At 50.9% G+C, this 17,563-nt stretch overlaps 2 non-coding genes across 2 annotated transcripts; one reads left to right on the top strand and one right to left on the bottom strand.

The window, feature by feature from the left end:
- Positions 1–2,244: 2,244 nt before the first annotated feature.
- On the bottom strand, positions 2,245–2,316 carry TRNAD-GUC. The gene has a single exon. It is a non-coding gene; the product is annotated as a tRNA-Asp (tRNA).
- A 14,473-nt stretch (positions 2,317–16,789) lies between these two features.
- Positions 16,790–16,983, top strand: LOC123354981. The gene has a single exon (XR_006574985.1). It is a non-coding gene; the product is annotated as a U2 spliceosomal RNA (small nuclear RNA).
- The last annotated feature ends 580 nt before the right edge of the window (positions 16,984–17,563 follow it).

Below are 17,563 nucleotides of genomic sequence, written 5' to 3'. Positions count from 1 at the left end.
TGAAAAATAACACCAGGTTTCTTTGCAATATACAAGAAAGAAGGAGTTCTTCTTCGAGTGATTGCTCATATGCATTCCAGTTAGGTGTGCGCACGCCGTGTGCACGTTCGTCGGAAGATTTTTACCCTAGCAACACTCGGTGGGTCGGCTGGGCGCCCCCTGGAGTGGCGCCGCTATAGCGCCAGATATATACCCCTGCTGACCCACCCGCGCCTCAGTTCCTTCTTACTGCCCGTGTCGGTCGTTGGAACAGTGGAGCGCGGCTTAGCTGACCTCCACTTCCCTAGCTACTCGTAGTTTCTCTCGTTAATTCTTGTATATATAGTTCAGATTTATATAGTTGTAGTTAACTTTATTCGTTTGTAGTATAGTTAGTTTATATCGTTCATACAATATATATGGGTTTCTCTGGGTTTCTCTGCCCAAATTATAATCAGTTGAGTGATTTTCCTGGACGAGCCTCTAGGTAGGCAGAAGAAGAAGTGAAGAGGGTTGCGATGGGGTAAATGAAAGCCGAGGACTCTTCCTCTTGAGATGTCTTTGTCTTGCTCTTGTGATTCTGATGGACGAACCTAAAGCGTCATTTGAGCGTGTTTCAGTGCTTTTCCTCGGGCTCAGGTTGTGATGCTGAGCACAGGGGTTCCTTCACTCTCTCTGCTTGGACCCTCTGTAATGGGGAACGGACCAGCTTTCGAAAGAGCCTAGTGGAGCTGAACGAAAACAGCAATAAACATCCAGGTTCACCCTAGATTAATCTTTTGTCCCCAATTTTCTTGGGGAAGCAAAACAAAAACATGGTTTTCTTAAGAACTCAACACCCATTCAGGCTCCAAACTCTTTTGCAAGATTTCCAGAAGGGCTCAACACCCTGAGTGCTGAGCTAGTTTGGGGAAAAAACCCAAACAAGGCCGGTACTGATTGTGAGTGCTGGCTGCTTGACTCTGTGGCCCACCGTGCGGGAGTTTGAGGTTCTCATTAAGCTAAGTGTCTCTATTCTGCCTCTGTCCTAGTGTCCATCTAATAAGTGAGGGGGGAGATTAGAACACCTCAGAAGGCACAGGGTTGTAGGAAACCTGAAACTTTAGATGAGGGTGATGGTGTCTAAAAACCAGATGTGATGTAGGTGTTGATAGCGAGATGGCCCTCTTCTGCTTCCCAAAGGCTTTGGCCGCAGCAACAGCCCTGGGAAAAGCCCTGGCCTTCCTCACCTGCCCTTGCCCAGCAGGACGCCTTGTCGGGCCTACACAGCTCCTCACACAACACCCGCCTGGGAACTTGCCCTCACCTACCAGCTCAGCAGCACCTTTTTTCCTCTCAAAACCTCCTCTTGCCACCCTCCCCCTTCCACACTTCACACTCACCTCATCACAAACTCACCCATGGCCCCTTTGGCTTCTGAAGCGCCTCTGGAGGGACGCAGCTTCCCAGGCACGCAGATCCTTCCCTTCAACGCGCACTGGACGGACATTCGAAACACAGCCCTTTCCAGGAGGTAATGCGCTGCTTTTGGACCCTGGCGCCCAGCAAGAAGTCCTGGGACTCTTTTTCTGACCAATGGACCCCACTGACTTGCCTTTACCAAGCAGAAACTAAGGACCGGCTGATGGCTCTCTTTGCAAACGGACGCCATCAGACTGAGCCACGAGGTGTGCTGCAGGATAGCCCCTCCCCACCAAAAAGCAATGCTGTGACCCAGATTCAAACCGAGGCTGCTGCGGCCAGAGCGCAGAGTACTAACCACTGTACGATCATGGCCAGGTGCTGGGGGTGTAGGCAGCAACCCAGTAGAAAATGCTCAGCTCTGTGCTCTCGGGGCAGCCACCTACCTCGCCGGCATCACAGGTATTTCTCAAGTCTCCCCATAACAGTCACAGGTAAAATGCTGAGCAAAGGAAAAAAGACAGGAAGCCAATCCCATGCCTGTCCCTTTTTCTGTCTTCCTCCACCCCTGGACCAAGTCCCTCCCCGTTGGTCTGGGCCATTGTCCTCATGCCCCTGGCCAGCCTATTTCCCTTTGCCACTCTGAAACGTGCCCCCACGTAGAGGCCCCGAAGCTGGGCCCGGGGGCGGAAGGCCAGGGAGAGGCTTTGGCTAGGGCCAGAGTGTCCTTGCAACGTAATTGTCTCTCTGGAGGTGAAAGTCATCAGTTTGGGGTGCGAAGGGAAGTGGCCGTAGAAGGAGAATGGAAGGCATGTGGTGGGCAAGCCAGGGATTTCTTTGTTCCCCCCTTGAAAAGGGGTCATCCTCCCCATCGGGGAATCGAACCCCGGTCTCCCGCGTGACAGGCGGGGATACTCACCACTATACTAACGAGGAAAGGGGCATGGGTAGGGGCCCCAGCTCCCACAGACCAGCTATGGTCAGCGTACACCTACACCGTCGCATGGACCCCAGCAGGCAACAGCACCCCTGGCCCTCTTCTGCTTCCCAAAGGCTTTGGCCGCAGCAACAGCCCTGGGAAAAGCCCTGGCCCTCCTCACCTGCCCTTGCCCAGCACCACGCCTTTTCGGGCCTACACAGCTCCTCACACAACACCCGCCTGGGACCTTGCCCTCACCTACCAGCTCAGCAGCACCTTTTTTCCTCTCAAAACCTCCTCTTGACACCCTCCCCCTTCCACACTTCAGACTCACCTCATCACAAACTCACCCACGGCCCCTTTGGCTTCAGCAAGAAGTCCTGGGACTCTTTTTCTGATGGATGGACCCCACTGACTTGCCTTTACCAAGCAGAAACTAAGGACCGGCCGATGGCTCTCTTTGCAAACGGACGCCATCAGACTGAGCCACGAGGCGTGCTGCAGGATAGTCCCTCCCCACCAAAAATTAATGCCGTGACCCGGTGTGACGTTATTGATATAAATTGGGACCATATAGAACATGGGTTGCAACCAAGGTCCTGTAGTGGCACCAAATCTTAAGTAAAGGAGGTCATATAAGGTGTCTAAGACCAGGTTCTGGGTTGCTGGTTATGATTATGCTGTCTGTATGTCTGTGTATCATTTTGTAGTTGAAGTTATAAGTATTGGCTCTGTACTGTCTGTATTTTGTATTATTCTCTGCTTCTGGGAAATATCCCAGACAAGCTGGTGTTAGCCGTGCCTAGCTGGCTTGATGGCCCATTAAGGACCATCAGCTACACAATTGACCCATGGAGAGAAGGCAGACACGCCTTTTGACTCAGCAAAGTATGCAGAGACTTGTCCATGTGACTGCAGACTCCATTTTGCTGTAATTTTCCACAGTGAGGACAAAGAGATTCTTACACCTGGAAAAGTCTATATAAGGCTGATGCATCATCTCCATCTTGTCTTCAATCCTGCTTCTGACCTCTGGAGGGACTTTGCTACAAACTGAAGCTCTACACAAGGGACTGAATGACCCATCCCAGCGGGGGATGTATTCTAGAGACTTGATTTGAACCTGCAGTTTACTCCATCACTGCTGCAAGCCTGAACTAAGAACTTTGCCATTACTGTATGTAATTGATTCCATTTAACCAATTCTACCTCTCATCTCTACCTTTTTCCCTTTGTCAATAAACCTTTAGATTTTAGATTCTAAAGGATTGGCAACAGCATGATTTGTGGGTAAGATCTGATGTGTATATTGACCTGGGTCTGGGGCTTGGTCCTTTGGGATCGAGAGAACCTTTTTCTTTTATTGGGGTGTTGGTTTTCATAACCATTCATCCCCAGGACGAGTGCACTGGTGGTGATGCTGGAAGACTGGAGTGTCTAAGGAAATTGCTTGTGTGACTTGTGGTTAGCCAGTGGGATGAGACCAAAGTCCTTTTTGTCTGGCTGGTTTGGTTTGCCTTAGAGGTGGAAAAACCCCAGCCTAGGGCTGTGACTGCCCAGTTTAAGCAATTGGTCCTGATTTGGCACTCTCAGTTGTGTCCCGCCAGAATCAGTCCGCCACAGTGGCGTAGTTGTGCTTGGATCCACAGAACCAGGTCAATTAAGCTTTGGGTCAGAACCCCACGGTATCCAAATTTTAACTTTGGGATTGAGAGTTTGGTTGGTTAAAGGTCACTGACCACGAGACAGAAAGCATCAGGAAAAGCAAGGAAACTGGAAGCCTTGAGAGACAGCCTGCAGTTTGATTATGAGCAAGAACTGGCAGAAATTTGAATGGAGAAAGAGTCTGATGAGAGAAAGAAAGAAGTTGCTAAGAGAGAAGAAAAAGCTCGTAAGAGGCGTCTGGAGTTGCTGGCTGCTGAGGAGAAAACAGGAGACGGCTAGACTCCAACTCCAAGTCAAAAAAGCAATGGAAGAACAGCAGAGACTGTATCCTCTTGAAAGTCCAGTTTGTAACAATGTTGGTATGTTGTATAACTCTGAGCAGTTGTCTGGGGGTAACCAAATGTACCCCAACAATGCCACCTTTTATGTCAATGCTGTTATTGTGGGTTCAGTAGAGGGTGGCCCCATACATTGTGCCAGTGCTATGTATGGGAGTGGGAATGGAAAATTCATAGAGAGTGTAAAAGTCAATGGTAAAAGCTGTTCAGGGCAAACTATGGCTTCTAACATCACTCTTGTTAAAGCAGATCTGGTCAAAGAGGAAGATTATTTACCAAATCAGGGTGTGAATGTTGTGATCCTCTGTGAGTTTACTGTCCGTGTGCCTTTAGCCAGAATCCACCTTGAGAGGAATGGGGCTCAGCATGAAGTGATAGCTGGCGTCAGGAAGTTATTGCCTAAAGATCTTTTAATTGGGGAAAATGTTAACGCTTTGTTCAGTCCAGGTAGCCAGTCACAGGAGAGGAATAATCTTAAACCTGTGTCTATTGTGAGCAATGATTTGCCTGAGGTGGGTTGCTCCAAAGGTTTGTCTGTGCAAAAAAGCAGCGTGTCTGTGAGTGGAGTTTCTGAATGTCTGTCTGATGTCTCAGAAGGAAGTCTGGAGTTAGATCAAGAGCAGAAAGATCTCATTGGTGAGGAAAATGTTTCTCAGGAGCAGATTAAAGTAAATGGTCAGGTTAAAGCCCTAACTGAGGAAGGAAAGGGTAAATTTGTGATAGGTGATGGATTGGTGGCTAGTGCAGCTTGTAGAAGTGAACCTGAAATGGGTAACTGTGATTTGCTAAAAGTAGCTCAGTGTAGTGAAAAAAGCAGCAGCTTATCTGTTGGGAGTGGCAATGTGCCTAGTAGGGAAAGTTTGGAGGGGCCTAGGCAGCTTTGTGAGCTGACGGCTTTGTCTAATCAGCAGTTTGGGAAGACAGGGATAGTGGAAGAGGAGTGTCCCTATCCCTTACCTGTGTCCTGTGTGGAGAAATGTGACAGTGGAGGGAATGTGCCTATGTGGGTCAGGGGTATTGACTTGCCTATGAAGGGAGCTACCTCGGTCTCCAAGCAGTTGTCTGTGAACAGCCCTGTGTGCTGGGACAAGGGAAGTGAAATCCCAAGCTGTGTTTCTGGTGAAGTAGAATGTGTCTCTGGCTCTTCTGTGTCTGTGGAGCAGACAGAAGGTGCCTTTCAGCCTGTGATGGTTGACGGTGATTCAGTTGTCTCGGAGTTGGTTGTAAATACAGCTAAAGCCCAGGAAGGGAATGGTCCTGAGTTTGTGTCTGCTGGGGAGAATGGCACTGTGACTAGGTTGCATCCAGTTAGTGTCTTAGCAAAATCCCAGAGAACAGACAATTCTGGTGCTTGTAGTTTGCCAGTTGCTAATGTGTGGTTGGAAAAGGGTGTAGCAACTCTGTCTGATCAGGGTGATACCCTATCCAGGGCACAAGGAGAGCATGAAGGTGATTTAATGGTGTTACCTACTGACAGTTTGACAACTTGTAGCAAGAAGGAAAAGATTCCTGAACTTGTTCATGGCCAAGGAAAGGAGACTGCTTCTTACCTGTTATCTAGAAAGTCTGTAGGTGTGCCTAAAAGGGGATTGTGTAGAAATCCGCCTGTTGGGCCTGAAGTGATTCTGAGTTGAGTCCTGCCAGAATCGCTTCATCACAGGGAGGGTGACCCCTTTTCAAGGGAGGAACAAAGAAATCCCTGGCCTGCCCACCACATGCCTTCCATTCTCCTTCTACGGCCACTTCCCTTCGCACCCCGAACTGATGACTTTCTCCTCCAGAGAGACAATTACCTCGCAAGGACATGCTGGCCCTAGCCAAAGCCTCTCCCTGGCCTTCCGCCCCCGGGCCCAGCTTCGGGGCCTGCACGTGGGGGCACGTTTCAGAGCGGCAAAGGGAAATAGGCTGGCCAGGGGCATGAGGACAATGACCCAGACAAACGGGGAGGGACTTGGTCCAGGGGTGGAGGAAGACAGAAAAAGGGACAGGCATGGGATTGGCTTCCTCTATTTTTTCCTTTGCTCAGCATTTTACCTGTGACTGTAATGGGCAGACTTGAGAAATACCTGTGGCTGCTGGCGAGGTAGGTGGCCGCCCCGAGACCGCAGACCTGAGCATTTTGCGCTGGGCTGCTGCCTGCTTGCCCAGCACCTGGCCGTGATCGTATCGTTGTTAGTATTCTGCGCCGTGGCCGCAGCAACCTCGGTTCGAATCCGGGTCATGGCATTAATTTTTGCTGGGGAGGGACTATCCTGCAGCACGCCTCGTGGCTCAGTCTGATGGCGTCCGTTTGCAAAGAGAGCCGTCGGCCGGTCCTTAGTTTCTGCTTGGTAAAGGCAAGTCGGTGGGGTCCATCCGTCAGAAAAAGAGTCCCAGGACTTCTTGCTGGGCGCCAGGGTCCAAAAGCGGCGCATTCCCTCCTGGAAAGGGCTGTGTTTGGAATGTCCGTCCAGTGCGCGTTGAAGGGAAAGATCTGCGTGCCTGGGAAGCTGCGTCCCTCCAGAGGCGCTTGAGAAGCCAAAGGGGCCGTGGGTGAGTTTGTGATGAGGTGAGTCTGAAGTGTGGAAGGGGGAGGGTGTCAAGAGGAGGTTTTGAGAGGAAAAAAGGTGCTGCTGAGCTGGTAGGGGAGGGCAAGGTCCCAGGCGGGTGTTGTGTGAGGAGCTGTGTAGGCCCGAAAAGGCGTGGTGCTGGGTAAGGGCAGGTGAGGAGGGCCAGGGATTTTCCCAGGGCTGTTGCTGCGGCCAAAGCCTTTGGGAAGCAGAAGAGGGCCAGGGGTGCTGTTGCCTGCTGGGGTCCATGCGACGGTGTAGGTGTACGCTGACCATAGCTGGTCTGTGGGAGCTGGGGCCCCTTCCTGTGCCCCTTTCCTCATTAGTATAGTGGTGAGTATCCCCGCCTGTCACGCGGGAGACCGGGGTTCGATTCCCTGACGGGGAGGGTGACCCCTTTTCAAGGGGGGAACAAAGAAATCCCTGGCCTGCCCACCACATGCCTTCCATTCTCCTTCTACGGCCACTTCCCTTCGCACCCCAAACTGATGACTTTCTCCTCCAGAGAGACAATTACCTCGCAAGGACACGCTGGCCCTAGCCAAAGCCTCTCCCTGGCCTTCCGCCCCCGGGCCCAGCTTCGGGGCCTGCACGTGGGGGCACGATTCAGAGCGGCAAAGGGAAATAGGCTGGCCAGGGGCATGAGGACAATGGCCCAGACAAACGGGGAGGGACTTGGTCCAGGGGTGGAGGAAGACAGAAAAAGGGACAGGCATGGGATTGGCTTCCTCTATTTTTTCCTTTGCTCAGCATTTTACCTGTGACTGTAATGGGCAGACTTGAGAAATACCTGTGCCCGCCGGAGACGTAGGTGGCCGCCCCGAGACCGCAGACCTGAGCATTTTGCACTGGGCTGCTACCTGTTCACTCAGCGCCTGGCCGTGATCGTATAGTGGTTAGTACTCTGCGCCGTGGCCGCAGCAACCTCGGTTCGAATCTGGGTCATGGCACTAATTTTTGGTGTGGAGGGACTATCCTGCAGCACGCCTCGTGGCTCAGTCTGATGGCGTCCGTTTGCAAAGAGAGCCATCGGCCGGTCCTTAGTTTCTGCTTGGTAAAGGCAAGTCAGTGGGGTCCATCCGTCAGAAAAAGAGTCCCAGGACTTCTTGCTGGGCGCCAGGGTCCAAAAGCAGCGCATTCCCTCCTGGAAAGGGCTGTGTTTCGAATGTGCGTCCAGTGCACGTTGAATGGAAGGATCCGCGTGCCTGGGAAGCTGCGTCCCTCCAGAGGCGCTTGAGAAGCCAAAGGGAAATAGGCTGGCCAGGGGCATGAGCAGTGATTTCCCAACACCCCCCACAGTTTTGTGAACTAGTTACATGCCAAACCTGGTGGCTGAACTTCGCGACTTTGTCCTCACCCACAACTATTTCACATTCGGGGACAATATATATCTTCAAGTCAGCGGCACTGCTATGGGTACCCACATGGCCCCACAGTATGCCAACATTTTTATGGCTGACTTAAAACAACGCTTCCTTAGCTCTCGTCTCCTAATGCCCCTACTGTACTTGCACTACACTGAAGACATCTTCATCATCTGGACTCATGGAAAAGAAGCCCTTGAGGAATTCCACCATGATTTTAACAATAACCATCCCACCATCAACCTCAGCCTAGATCAATTCACTCAAGTGGTCCATTTCCTTGACAGTACTCTGCTGATAAGCTATGGTCACATAAACACAACCCTATACTGGAACCCCACTGACCGCTATACTTATCTACATGCCTCCAGCTTCCATCCAGGACACACCACATGATCCATTGTCTAAAGCCAAGCTCTAAGATACAACCGTATTTGCTCCAATCCCTCAGATAGAGATACAAGATCTCTATCAAGCATTCTTAAAACTACAATACCCACCTGCTGAAGTGAAAAAACAGGTTGACAGAGCCAGAAGAGTACCCAGAAGTCACCTACTACAAGACAGGCCCAACATAGAAAGTAACAGAACACCACTGGCCTTTACGTTCATCCCCCAATTAAAACCTCTCTAGCGAATCATCAAATTTCTACAACCTATCCTGAAAGATGATCCCTCACTCTCCCAGATCTTGGGAGACAGGCCAGTCCTTGCTTACAGACAACCCCCAAACCTGAAGCAAATCCTCACCAGCAACCACAGAACAACAACACTAACCCAGGAATCTATCCTTGCAACAAAGCCCGATGCCAACTCTGTCCACATATCTATTCAAGTGACACCATAATACGACCTAATCACATCAGCCATGCCATCAGGGGCTCGTTCACCTCCACATCTACCAATGTGATATATGCCATTATGTGCCAGCAATGCCCCTCTGCCATGTACATTGGCCAAACCAGACAGTCTCTGTGCAAAAATAAATGGGATGCAAATCAGACGTCAAGAATTATAACATTCAAACACCAGTAGGAGAGCACTTCAACCTCTGGCCGTTCAGTAACAGATTTAAAGGTGGCAATTTTGCAACAGAAAGCTTCAAAAACAGACTCCAACGAGAAACTGCTGAACTTGAATTAATATGCAAACTAGATACAATCAATTTAGGCTTAAATAGAGACTGGAAATGGCTGAGCCATTACACACATTGAATCTATTTCCCCATGTTAAGTATCCTCACACCTTCTTGTCAAACTACCTTAAATGGGTCATCCTGATTATCACTATGAAAGTTTTTTTTTCTCCTGCTGAGAATAGCTCATCTTAATTAATTAGCCTCTTAGAGTTGGTTGGGCAACGCCCACCTTTTCATGTTCTCTGTGTGTATGTATGTGTATGTATGTGTGCTTATACATATATCCTCACTATATGTTCTATTCTGTGCATCCGATGAAGCCATTTATCAACATTGAATTTCAACTGCCATTTTGTTGCCCAATCACCCAGTTTTGTGAGATCCCTTTGTAACTCTTCGCAGTCTGCCTGGGACTTAACTATCTTGAACAGTTTTGTATCATCTGCAAATTTTGTCACCTCACTGTTTACCCATTTTTCCAGATCATTTATGAGTATGTTGAACAGTAATGGTCCCAGTACTGACCCCTCTGGGATACCATCTCTCTCCATTCTGAAAACTGATAATTTATTCCTACCCTTTGTTTCCAAGATTTTAACCAGTTACTGATCCATGAGAGGACTTCCCTCTTATCCCATGATGGCTTACTTTTCAAAAGTCAATTTAAATTAAATACATTTTTTTTAAATTATATATATTTTTAGAAATCTAGACCTGTTATGTATAACTTGCATTATCCTTATGTTAAATTTGCATTATCCTAACAAAACATTTACTTTATTCACATCTCTTTTATATATCTCATTGGCCCTGACACCCCCCCTGTGAATTCAAACACCCCCCCCTAATTTCAATTCCTGGGGAAACTACTGGGCGCTGCCTCCTGCCTGGCGAAAAGCCGCAGCACCAGGGGGGTCACAGGGCGCGAGGGGCTTCCGCGCGCGGCTGTTTTCTGCCGGTCGCGGGGTGACGGTTCCTGCCCGTGGCAGCCGGGGGCTGCGGGGTCCCGATGGCAGCTGGAGGCTTTGGCATCCACCTGCGGCGGCTGGGAGCTTCGGGGCCATCTGCAATGGCCGGGGGCTGCGGCTTCTCCTCACCCCCCCGGTGACTGGGAACGCCAGGCTCTGCCTGCAGTGTCTGAGTGCTGGGGGCTGCCTCTCTTGCCTCGGGCGGCTGAGGGCTGCCTGGGGCGGCTGGGAGCTCCAGGGTCTTCGGCGCTGCAGGGTCTGTTAGCAATGACGTGGGGCTGCAGGGTCCTCACGCCATCAATGCCCGTTGGGAAATCCTGGGTCCATCCGCAGCAGCTGGGAGCTCTGGGCTCCACTCGTAGGAGCTGCAGGGTCCATACGCAGTGGGGTGGGGCTGTGGGGGCTCCCCGGCCACCCATGGCTGCTGGGAGCCCCAGGGTCTGCCTGTGGGAGCTGTGGGGAGATGAGGGGTTTGGGGTGGAGGAGGGGGCTGCAGGCTGCAGGGTGGGGCCGAGGGATTCAGAGTGCAGGAGGGGGCTGTGGGTTGAGGCAGGGGGTTGGGGTCCAGGATGGGGTGATGGCTCTGGGGTGGGGGCAGGGATGAGGGGTTCCAGGTGTGGGAGGAAGCTCTGGGCTGGGGCAGGAAGTTGAAGTGCAGAGGGGTGAGGGCTCTGGGATGCAAGAGGGGGCTCTGGGTTGGGGGGGTTCAGGGCTGGGGCAGGGGGTTGGGGTGCAGACTTACCTCGGGCGGCTCCTGGTCAGCGGTGCAGCAGGGGGGACCTACTGGCCACTTCCAGGGCACAGTGCGGTGCCCTAGGACACGTAGGGACCAGCCTGCCTGAGCCCCGCAGCACCGCTGACCGGACTTTATAACCCAGTCACCCCACTGGGAGCTCCAGGGTCCTCCTGTCACATGTGGTACCTGGGAGCTCTGGGATCCACCCATGGCAGCTGGGAGCTCTGGGGGCATCTCGCTGCTCTCAGTAGCTGGGAGCTGTGGGGTCCATCTGTGGTGGCATGGGCCTGTGGGGGCCCCTTCCGCCACTGGTGGCTGATAGCTGTGGATCTCTGACAGTCACGAATTCTGTGATTCTGTGACCCCCTTTATATAATCTTAGCCTTAATCGTTGTTGACTGTCTCTCTCAATCTAGTGGTCTGCTCTAGCGCGGATGGGACAGGGAAGACAGACGCTCACCCCCCAGCACAGATTTGGGCAGCAATGGCTCTTGGGCTATTTGCTGTGCATGCAGAGGACTTGTCCAGGCCGGTGGAGCAGCCCAGCCAGATGAGGAGCTGGAAGAAGAAGACCTGAGGAGCCTGGACAGCCCTTTTCTCCACAGCCACTGCCTGTCAGCAGGATTCCTCCTCCTCCTCAGTGAGACTAAATCTCCCCACCTAGACAGCCGGCCTGTCTGCTGCACCCCAGTCCCCCATGCCTGAGCCTCCCTGCCAAAGCCCTGCACCTGGCTCCATAGAATTAAGTCTCACATCTCACTGGGAACTCGACTTCTTGTGCCCAGAGAGTCTCAGCCCCCCTCAGTAGATGACCCAAGAAACACAGAATGGCTTGGAGAGGCTTTTCCATTATAACTGTGTATAACGGATAAGGCGTCTGACCTCGGATCAGGCAGTTGTGTTTGTGCAAATTTAACTTTGTGCTGAAAGTCCTGCTCCCTTCAGGGCTGTAACTTCTTGGCCGCTCAGGCCAATGTTCTGGCTTCAGCTAGAGCCCCAGGAAGAAGTTGGGGGTTGGGTGTCACAAAGGCTGGGGCATGAGCCCCACATACTTCCAGTCTCGCTGTTGCCATTCCTGACTTGCCAAAGAAAATGGGCGGCTGCCCGGGCTAGCGTGTAGAGCAGTTTCCCTCGTCAAAATTTGCACCTGTCCCTGTGCTTGAGGGGGTTTGCTAAATAGTGCCTTGGGAGCCTGGTTGTTTCTCTGCTTCTCGCCAGCTGGGGAAAAGCCTCTTGGGGAAAAATCTCCTTCCCCACTGCCAAAGTGAGCACCTGGAGTACGAACGGTCAGAGGCCCCACCGGGGGGGTTGGCCCTGCTTTCCTACCATCTTCTGATGTTGGCCACAGAGCATCAGCAGCTGGCCTGTGGGTGGCTTTTAGTGGGTGTTTGGCATGACAGGGAGCAGGCTGTCTGGTGTCTCTGTGGCTGTCTGCTGGCCACACATAGGCATGGTTCTCCCCTCCTCTTGCCCTGCCCTCGGTTGCTCTGTGGCTTTTAAACCTTCCTTTGGCGCTGTCAGCACCAGCCGCCTCTGCTCCAGGTGCCCAGAGCAGGAAAGGTGTGCTGGGCTCCAGCCTGGGACTCTGCCTCCCTCCTGCCTAGCCCTGACTATGAAGCCTGGCCCTGGCACTCCTTCCTTCAAGTGCCATGTGGGCAAGAGGAAGAGGGTGGCAGCTGCAGGTACAGGGACCAAAGTTGTGGACATCAGGTGAAGCAGCGAGAAACCACCATCCGGTCAACCCGCAGGAATATCTAGCCAGACTGTTAAGTTCTGGGACCCCAACCTATAGTGGCCAGTCCACTGAACAAGCTGGACCAAAGACCTATCTCCAGTGGGCATCAGTCAGGGCTGCTGAATTAATTTTGCTGGGTGTAAGTTAATTAGGGGAGTGGGATATAATTGGTTAGAGAATTCTGTTACGATTGGTTAGTCACATTTCAGTAAAATGATTGGTTAAGGTCTAGCTGAGAATATTACTATATAAACGGGTCAAACAGGAAGTGGAAGGAGAAATTGGAATCATGCTAATGGAGGGGGGATGGGAATAGGGAACAGAGACACAGACAAGGCTCTGCGGTGTCAGAGCTGGGAAGGGGGACACTGGGGAGCAGACTCTGTCGGTCTATAGAGATAAGCCCGACTGGTGTGAAGGGCTTCGGAATCTGCTTGCTTGGAAACTAACCCCAGTAAACATCCCTTTGTCTGCGCTTCCGACTTCTGGTCTTTTGCTGCTTGCTGTTTGCGTGACAAGAGCCAGGGAAGTGGGCAGGGGAAGGGAAAGCCCTTTAACAATGGCTCCTTGCTCCTCTCCCTCCAGGCTCAGGGGTCAAGGAGGGGCAGGACTCCAGGCTCTGCTTGAGGGATCCTGGCACAGGGGCTGGAGGGGAGAGAAAGGATGGTAGATTCTCACCTGTGCTCTGGAGAGGAGGTAATAAGTGAAGGGGCCATTATTGACTTCTCCCCTCCTCAGTGTCCCAGGGCTGGAATTCTACATTCCACAGGCCAAATGATGGGGTGATGCCACATGGTTAATGAAAACCAGTGCTCTAGGTGAGGCTTGAACTCACAACCTCAGCATAGCTTCTCTCAGCACTGCTCTATCAGTACTGTGTGCGAACCAATTGTACCACTGGAGCACCAGTTAATTAACATTTTCTGACAACCACCCCACCCCCAGCACCTGTTGTTCCTCCCTGTTCAGGCACCCCTGCGTCCCTGCACTTCGCACGGCTCTCCCTGATTTCAGCTGTTAGTGAGGGAGCCTCACTGCTAGCGCAGACTGGGCAGTTTCTTGCATGAGAGACACTGTCCCAAAGCAGGACTAATGCTTAGAGCTGGTTCTCAGTGATTTCAGATCTGTTGGTCTGCAGCAAGACTCTCCATTGAGTCTTAACCAGCTCTGCTATTACACAGGGAAGAACAAAAGGGTCAAATGGGGCCTGGAACCCGTAAGAAGAATCCACCCCACCGAGTACAACACTTGTTGCTACCTGCTCTCAGCTCCACTGAGAATGTCTTGGGGTCACTCCTTGCCTTTATCAGCCTAGGGGGTCTCAAAGAATGATAGCTAACAGGTGCTGCAGTGGTGCAATTGGTTAGCGCACAGTACTTATAGGGCAGTGCTGAGAGGAGCTATGCTGAGGTTGTGAGTTCAAGTCTCACCTAGAGCACTGGTTTTCATTAACCAAGTGGTGTCACTCCCTCATTTAGCCATGTAGAATTCTGAGGAGGGGAGGAGTCAAAAATGGCCCCTTCACTTATTACCTCCTCTCTAGAGCGCAGGTCAGAATCTACAATCCTTTCTTCCCCCCCCAGCCCCTGTGCCAGAATCCCTCAAGCAGAGCCTGGAATCCTGCCCCTGGCGTCTGTACTATTGACAAACACTAAGTGATAGGGACAAAACACTCAAATCCCGCCTGGTGCGGGGAGCCAGGTTTGCTCTTCAAATTCTGTCGTTGGTACATTTCCAGGCCTGGGAATGTCCCACAACAGCATTGAATGGGAAGCTGCCTGCAGAACAGTTACACTGCACAGAGCTCCTGTGGAGGAGGGGTGGGAATTAGTAACATTTTGAGGATTGTTTGGGAAATGAGACTTTGCTGACAAGGTTTGTCTCTGTTCATATTTCACCTTCAGGTGTTATGTTGAGGGATCTTTAGTATATTTTTGTGAGGTTAATAACTATCTCCTCAACTTTATTTACTCAACTTGAAAATTGGTGTCACTTGTGTAGCGCCCCTCTCCACCTGATTACCTCCTTTAATAGCAATCCACTTACATGTTCTGATGGACAGGTCTGGGTTCTTTTGGATCCCGCCACCCACTCAGTAGGGTGAATCTTTTTTCTTTTTTTGGTTATGAAATTAGTTGGCGGTGCCTCCACCCCCCTCGCTCCTTCCTGGCAGGGTCACCAGGGCAGCTTGGGCGGAAAATCCTAACTACAGAGGAATCCCCACTTATTTGCCAGATAGTTGGAGACTTCCAAGAGATAACACAACACATAAAAATATATTCAACACAACAATTATATTAAACAGGCAACAAATACAACATAATAGGGGAAACACTATGTTTAGGGTCACCGGTGCCCACACTTAAAATACCCGTCTGGATGCAACAAATGTAAAACTAGTGTCCTGTTGGTACGCGTACCTTGCCGGGGCCCTTGATGACCTATACAATTCTCTGCAGAGGTGTAGCAGTGTGGCTGACTGGGTTCAGTACAGCCCAGAAGACCCACAAGTGGGAGGAGGTGGTGAATTCCTCCACAGGTGTAATAAGCGATAGATTATAAAATCCTCAAACCCTCACTCCCTGGCTTGAGGACACAGTTCAGGGAGTAGAGGGTCCCCAAAACAAATTCCTTGACTAACTAACTAAAGACAAGGCACTCACGAACTCCACAAATGATCTTCAGGGTTGAGGATGACGCTGGACGATTCCAGAGGCTTCTGTCCGCTGGCAGGGATCCTCCTGAGGCAGGAATCAGCCCTGGACTAGCAGCGCTGACCATGTGGGGACTGGTCTCACCAGGGGAGCTGGAGGCGAACCCAGCCTGGCTGGGGAAATTTCTCAGCAAATGTAACAATTGGGAATCATCCATGGGGGAGGAAAACCCAGCTGGGGAATCTGGTGTCAGGTCCCTAGAGGCCAGTTTGCAGGGGGAACCCTGCTTGCAGGCCTGGGACTCACCAGCTCCCCACACAGCCAGTTTGGCCTTTGCCCTGGCTGGCTCCAGCCTCTCCTCAAAATGGCTTCTCCCTCTCCTCAACTCCCTGGGAGGGGCATCTCCACTCCCTATTGGTTGCTGGGCAGACTCTGAGTTTGCCTTGGCTCCTCCTCCCTGAGCTGCCAGCAGACAGAGCTCCAGGAATTTATGTAATCTCTTTGGGGGTTACACTGGGGGCCCTGACGGGCTCCTTATTTTCTGATTTCTTTCGGAAGCATTGAACTTGCCAGGGCACAGTCAGATTCTGGATGCTCACGTAAATGTAACACCTCAGGCTCAGCTTTAGTTCTGTTTCTCAGCTCTTTTGGAAAATCGATCTTTAGTCTGACATGTAGCATCCTTGCATTAGGAGATGGCTAATTAATAAGACCATAAACCTTGGCAATCAAATGGAACCTGAAGTCCACAGAAGACCCTGAAAGGCCCTTGGGGAGTGGAGTGCAAGTTGAGGAAGACTTCCCTGCACAGTTTCTCTCTCAATACTCGTTTTCCTGGATTGAGCGCAAAAGTCGGGAATCAGCTCAGGGTAGGGTTATACCATGTGTGTGCAGTGGTTAGACAAGAAACTGGACTGGTATGGAGCAAAACTATCTTATGTGTGCCTGATGACTGTACGTTTGAGAAGGAGCAGAAAAGAGCATTGGGGCTGCGGTATAGCGCTTGCATAGGCTTTCTTTGGCCTGTTTTGCTGTAAGAGTTAAAACAGTGAGAGATTGTTAGTCACAGGTCAGTGGGTGCGTTTATGCAAATTAGGAGCATATAGGGAAACCAGCAAGAGGAAGGAGGCTGAAAGACTTCTCTGTCTTTGAACAGAATTGTGTGTTAAGGGCTCTTGCTTTGAATTCTTCCAGTGGAGTCATTTTGGGGAAGTGATCATCGCTTCGAGTTACCTAGTTATCAAAGCCCCGTGAATGGTGTTTGGTGCGTGTCTGGGAGCTCCTCGTGCTGAAGTAGAAATCAGTGGGGGAAGAGTGGCTGCCTACCATCTGAGACTCTCAGCATTGCTTCTCTGCTGCTTGGAGCTAAGATCAAAAGCGTAGTGTCTATTCTTATCAGTTTAATATCTGATAGGTCCTTTACTTGAGGACTGTATATTAAATTGATTTTTGAAACAAGGGGATGGAATGGAGCTTGCTCTGTCCACCCCATGCATTGACCTGGTATTGCAGTGTTTCCAGGACCAGTGCCTCTCTTTCTGGGGAGAATTGTCTGGTTAAAAAGCAGAAAAAATTTCACTTTAAAGATGCTGATTTGAGAAGTTTTTTTTAAAGTAGATGAAAAATCAAGTCTCTTTATCACTTTGGTTTCTTCATAACAACATATTGTTAAAATTTCTTGGGACTGTTTTCTGAGTCTACAGATGTGAGTTTCTTTGTCTTGCTAGAGGATTGTTTTAAAAGCTGGGATTCTTCTGTTTCCTTTGAATCTTTTAAACAATATGAGGGATGAATGCTTTCGGGACTGAGGGTCTGTTTGGGAGATGGTTGGTTGGGGGGGTTTGTGTGTGTGTGTGGGGGGGACACAGATTGGTAATATTTGAGTCACATGTATATCAATAACTGGATGAGTTACATAGACTTCTCTCCACCCAGCCTACGTTCCATGTATCTTGACTGAGCCTGTCGCCCACCATCCCAGAGCAGAAGCCTGAAGCCTGAGCCCCACCGCACTCCCTCAATTACAGCCCAGGAGGCTGTGGCCACAATAAAAGCCCCTGGTGGCCACACTTGAGAAATGCTGGAGCCTCACAGTAAACAAATCCCAGCAGGTTTGT

This window comes from Mauremys mutica, chromosome 22 (genome assembly GCF_020497125.1).
Source record: "Mauremys mutica isolate MM-2020 ecotype Southern chromosome 22, ASM2049712v1, whole genome shotgun sequence".
Taxonomy (NCBI): Eukaryota; Metazoa; Chordata; order Testudines; family Geoemydidae; genus Mauremys; species Mauremys mutica.
Note: the sequence above shows the minus strand (reverse complement) of the source record. Positions and strands in the feature narration are given on the sequence as shown.